Source organism: Paramormyrops kingsleyae, chromosome 5 (assembly GCF_048594095.1).
Source record: "Paramormyrops kingsleyae isolate MSU_618 chromosome 5, PKINGS_0.4, whole genome shotgun sequence".
Taxonomy (NCBI): Eukaryota; Metazoa; Chordata; class Actinopteri; order Osteoglossiformes; family Mormyridae; genus Paramormyrops; species Paramormyrops kingsleyae.
This window is the reverse complement of record NC_132801.1, coordinates 5575178-5581177: the sequence shown is the minus strand read 5'-3', so window position 1 is coordinate 5581177 and position 6000 is coordinate 5575178. Positions and strand designations below refer to the sequence as shown.

At 45.6% G+C, this 6000-nt stretch overlaps 1 protein-coding gene across 2 annotated transcripts in view; it reads left to right on the top strand.

Moving 5' to 3' along the window:
* The first annotated feature begins 1192 nt into the window (after window positions 1–1192).
* LOC111860585 (vasorin-like) overlaps window positions 1193–6000 on the top strand; it is a 28483-nt gene continuing 23675 nt past the window's right edge. The window contains exon 1 of one of the 2 annotated variants that reach the window (XM_023844415.2): window positions 1193–1453. The gene's annotated coding sequence lies outside the window, so the exon portion shown is untranslated. Of the gene's footprint in view, window positions 1454–1763; window positions 1894–6000 lie in introns of those variants that run through there. The other variant, XM_072711956.1, reaches the window with a different exon arrangement.

Below are 6000 nucleotides of genomic sequence, written 5' to 3'. Positions count from 1 at the left end.
TTTTTATGCCCGTCAATATACTGTGGACCAAAGCATGGGCTTACAGACATGGGTTGGGGGTTGGGGTTGGGGGTTGGGGGTTGGGGCCTGTCCTACCCGTGGCGTCGACAAACGCGAGTCCGCTGCTGAGACACTCTGGGAACATCCCTGTGATCCCCACTCGACTCCCCTCCACACGCCATAATGCAGTACAGATGTGAGTTGTGGTGTCTATGGGCGGCAGACGATGGGTGAACATCTTGTGCGGTAATGCATGCGTGTCCTGTAGGCCTGTCGTTATATGGGGTGAAACTGTATAGGTACTTAAACCAACACGTTTAAGCAAGAGAGTGTCATGTCTGTCACAGCATGAAAGCATCCAGTTATAAATGCGAATTAGTGCTTCATGTCGTTGCTATAATTAGTCAGTTATATATCCTGAGACACTGGACCATCGCAGTGCCGTTCCTAGGAACGAAATCCAGTCTCTCTACCGTCTGCTGCCATTGGTCCTTGCCTGGTTGAACTTTGTGAGGTCGAACACATTTTCAGGGGTCTGGTGTTTTCGGGGTACGCTGGCGGGTTATCGGTTCATCGTACCATGTCTTCCAGCAGCCTGCTGTCCACGAGCTCAGAGCTCGTTACCCATCTGCATAACGTCCCATGCATGTCCATGGTCAAGTGTAATTTAATAGAGTGTTCATAGTGGTACGATAATAGTTAATTAGCTAATAGGTAGGCCTATTAAGAGAGTAAAAGTTAAAGCTCACATAATGATCCGAATGAAGGTGTATTCTGTATTCTGACTGTAAAATATTTTGCTTATTAACTCCTAGGTGATAAAAAAATACATGGTTAGCGGAGTGTGCCCTGCGATGGGTCGGCCATCCTGGATTATTCTCTGCCTTGTGCCCGTAGCCTCCGGGATAGGCTCCGGACCCCCTACGACCCTGAATTGGTTACAGAAAATAGATGGATGGATGGATATTGTTAATTTAGTTATATAGAATTATAACTCTTCTAACACTTTTGTCTAACGTTTTGTTTATTAAGATGAGAGATTTGGTGAAAAGTAGAGCCCCACGCCATGTATTAGGGGTCCCAGGTCTCGTGCCGGGGCGCTTCAGCCTCTCCGATCCCAGGGCGCCTCGGCTTCCTCCCGGGCGGAGCTCGCCCCTCCCATCTGCCGCTTAAAGCGCTCGGCTCTCGCTCGCCCATAAAGCCCTATTGTCTGTATGGCGACCTGCTAGCTCGCAGTCGGGCATTCCTGTGCGTGGAAATTACCAAGTCACGGGCAGACGCCGGTGTGCGACCCGCGCGTCTCTGCAGGGGGACCGATACATTTTTCTATATGGCCTCGGAAGGATTTTAATTTTTTTGTCTCTCCGTACTGGTCCTTTCCACACGCAAGTTATCAAGTCGCACAGAGCATTTAAGACTTTGCACCGTCCGTCTCTCGGCACGATTCAAGCCGGTAAGTCATTTCGCGCATAATAAAACGAAGTTCACGCATACCGTGATGCATTGAACTTTATAAGTTAAAATATTTAACGAGCAGCTGGGTTCAATGCGCTTCGGTATTCGGGGGGAACTTTCCTGCAGAAAAGTTTCAGAAAGAAAGTATTTCCCCAGCATTCTCCAACATGAAGTGATGTTAAACACAAGGGAGTTGATTTAAGTGTATTTTTGTGCCCCATGCAGATATGGTAGGGGCATTAGCTTAGAAACATGGTGCGCTCTGTCTCATTGCACAATTTGTGTATAACTCAGAAGCCCGTGGGTCCTGGGTGCGGGTAAGGTGCTTCGATCGTACCTTTCCACCGGCTACTGACTGTTCAGCAACCTGGGTGAGATGAGCCGAGACCAGGGTGGAAGGTCTGCGGCGGACGGTTTTTAAGCAGATTTATGATTAAGGTATTTCTGCACAGCTTTTTATTATTGGAAATCCTGTCTGTCGCCGCGTCGCACATTTAAAACAAGACTTATCGCATAATTTATAGAGCACAACTGCGTGATATCCTGAGATTATTCGATAGCTATACAGTACGGAATCGTCTGGAATACTTCTACAATATGCAATTTATGAAGCTGCATCCGTATTAAATGTGTACTAGTGGGATGCGAGCGCGAGTGTGTCATACTAAGCACAAGTAGCCTATGGGGTTAGTAAAATAACAGTATTCATTTAATTATACAATTTAATGTTGGCATTTTTTCTAGAGGTTTTATGTCTGAGGTGCTTGTTATAAATCTGTTATGGCTAAATTATTGGACCAATGCACGCATGAATTTTAAGAGGGAAAATATACAATTCATGTCAGTTTGATAGCAGTTGACGAATGTGCAAGCACTTTCTCGGTTTAAAGAAAAGTGTTAATAGATGACCTCGGTAGATGACCTAAATTCCCTGAGGCTGGGCTAAATTAAAACGTTGCGGCCGTGACCCGTGTTAAATGCCCTGACGCCATGCTCCGCAAATCCTCTCTAAACAAATAAACGGGGATTTACACGGGAGAAACAGCGGTCAAATTTAAGTACATTTAACTATTCAGATTTATAGCATATAATGACGCCTATAATCTGCCAATAAAATGTGTCTGTCAAACCCGAGGTAATAAAAAATCTTTATAGGACTATTCGTGGAAAATTAATAAAAAGTTTGCGATTTGAATTGTCGACCCCTGATTTGCTTTCCTTATGAAAAAAATAGTATATTTACAAGTTTAATAGACAAGCAACTCTAACTGGTTAAAAGATGGATGCATGGGTGGATATATGGATGGAAAAGAAAATCTGTAAACTAGAAATCTACTTTCTACAAAGAAAAATAAAAATTAACATCCGTATCAGCATATGGACATTTCATCCACAAAGTCACGCAGTCTTAGAAACAAAATGCATTGTATATGTCAGAATACCGTTTCGGAGAATTGTCTGACATTATAGTAGTATGATCTAATGAAGTGCAGGAATACTAAGTGCCTGTAGGTGGCATCGTGTTTAAATAGCCAGATCACAGGTCCTGATCGGAGGAGACTTGAGATGCCTGAACAAACTGCGCTCTGCAGATATCCCTCTAAATAAAAAAGAGGCATTCGGTTCACCGTAAGACACATAAGTAAATGTAGATAGACAGATCTGATAAGCAGAGCTAATAACATAAGTTAATGACGGAACGTTCCGGTCTTCTGCGTTCTATGATGCTCCCGTAAGCATGCTGGGGATATCGCAAGCGCAGGTAATGGGCATTCTGGGTAATTCTGCCATGGCAACGAAGAGTGGGAGGCCTGCCAAAGAGAAAGACTAATAAGACTTTGGAAGGGTTTAGGTTTGGCTAACCGGAGAGCTGGAAATGAGTTCTGGGGGGGGGGCTGGTGAGTTGAACAGGGGCATCAAGATGGTTAACAGGCCTGAAATTAACAGCTTGTATGTGGAGAATTGGGTGCAATGACTGTAAACAGAGACAGATACTCACAGGAAACACACCGTGACCAGGCCCTCCAGCGTTAGTTACTGTTTTATAGAGGCTGGCTACTGGGGCCTTCTGTGTGGCTGGCCCTTCTTGGAGAGCGAGGATACAGGAATCGCCCCTGTTTGGTCCCCATTAAAGAGTTGGAGCCAGCTTTCCTTAAGAGCTCCCAGAGTTCATCCTGTCAGCACTCCAGCCCATGGGACAGGCCACTGGGAATCATTGAAGTAGCCGTCTGACAGTGGGAGACGATGAACCACAATGGCTTAAAACGGGAAGTTGTGAGGATCCAGCGATGAAGTCGAGCCCTTGTGTTGCTGTTTTTTCCACGTTCTCTGCTAGGAGAGGATGCACTCGGGGGGCTGCTGTGACGTCAGTCAGACCCAGTAATGCAGAAACACCCCCTTTTCTCTCCGGGTCTCTCCAGCCCTGGTACAGTTTGGTAATCGAGATGTTGATGTCTCAATCATGGTTATTTTGGCCATTTTGGCATGTGCACAGGGTGTCTGCATGCATATACATGTGTGGCTATTAAAATGTGGTGTTTATACATGTGAAAATGGGAGGTCCGTGTTCTGCATTCAGCCAAAGGGTTTGCTCATAAAGAAGGAATCACATTCAAAAGATGGACAATAACAGACACATTGCTCTCTCATTGCGTCGGATATTAGACGTCTGCCTTCTGGTTACAAATAAATTGCGACCGTTTCTCTGGTGGTGTCAGACTGCCAGCAGGTGAGGCCGTTGTTTAAGGCGGAGTTGGTGACGTTTACTCTCACACCTATTTGCTGAACAGCCAGGGTTTGGTTATTAAATGCGCTGAACGACATGTTGGCCTGTGTCGTCATCGGTGTTCAGAATGACATGCGACGGTTTCATTTACTGTTTTAATTTCCAGCTGCACTTCCGTAAAATGAGTAACAAATCTCCAGGTCAGCATCGCTGATTTCACAGCTTCCAGCAGAGTCGTTGGGGCCTATTTGACCTTAAGCAGATGTCCTCTGATGTTTCTCCTGGGGCACCTTGCGGACCTGGCTTGGCTTCTGACTTTCTGCAGTTTTTAACGCATCTGCAGGTGTCGTTATTGCAAACTGCCTTGGCTATTACGTATTATGTCAGAATGCTTCGGGATGTCAAATACTTTTGCACCACTGAGGAAAATGCAGCTTTATGACCACAGCTATTATCTAAGATGTCATTCCAGTTGGCCCTGAAGTCTTGTGACCTTCTGGAAAGTTCTGGACCATCAGTCACGTGGCCTGATGAGATGACCCTCAGCGGTGTCAATCACAGGGTACTGTGTGACTCCCTTAAATTTTTACAAAATAGGCTCCTCTTCCGCAAACCAAAGTTCTTTGTTACAAGTGACCCTATTAAATCCTGTGTCCAGCAGAATTATCATGTCACTGTTGGGCCCTAGAGCAAGGTCTGTATCCCCAGTAACTCCCCCAAAGAACTTTCCTAATAAATCCAGGGGTGCTGGATAGAGAGAGGACCCTGTTCTCTCACCCCAAGAGTATGATGGGATATGTGAGGATTGAATTTCATTGTACATACTCCCTTTACAATGACGATAAAACTATTATCTTCGTACCTTGGGGTTTGTTTTGCGGGTTTTATAGTGACTGAGAGGGTTTTGCAGGGTGTTACAGTGCTGCAGTGTTACAGGGTGTATCGGTTCACTGTGTTTGTAACACTGCAGTGTCGCACTGTCTGTTTCTGTTTGTCACCCTGCGTTGAATTGCTACAGTGTGTAATGCAGTGGCAGTGCTCCACTTCCAGACCCTGCGTGGCTCTGGGGCTGAATTTTCTGTGTGGGCCTGTTTCTGTTGGAACCAGAAGAAGTCAGCTTGGGCTCCACAAACGATGTTGTTTTGCAAGAGCAGCGGGGGGATATCATGCTATACCTGGGCACACATACTGTACACACACACACACACACACACACACACATACATACATACACACACACACACACACACACATACATACATACACACACACACACACACACACACACATACATACATACACAGACACACACACACACACATACATACATACACAGACACACACACACACACACATACACACGAATGCTGACACGCGTCGTCCCGCTTTATTCCTTCAAAAGCTTATTCAGGATCTCCCTCGTATCCACACCCTATCATTAGCGTTCGCCTCCATCTAACTATGTCCATCACCAAGAACCACTCACTCTCTTCGCTCAGGGCTCTAAATGAACCCGGAACAGCAGAGGCAGGTCAGCTATATGATTGTTGTGAGTCAACTTGGATCCTTCATACTGGCTAAAAAGATCCAGAATCAGTATGTCAGGTGCTGTCCTGTTCAGTGACTTCTAGAATCACATAGAACCATGCAGTGCCGTATCAGCTACCATTTGTAATTCATACTGGGTCCTAGAAAGATCCAAAGCCACAGAGCATCAACTTCTGTTCTCTGCTTTGGGTTCTCAAAGGGCCCAGTACCACAGAGTGTTGAGTCTGTAAGTGTCCACACTTCCCTGCTGCAGAACCTAAATAATATCTGAG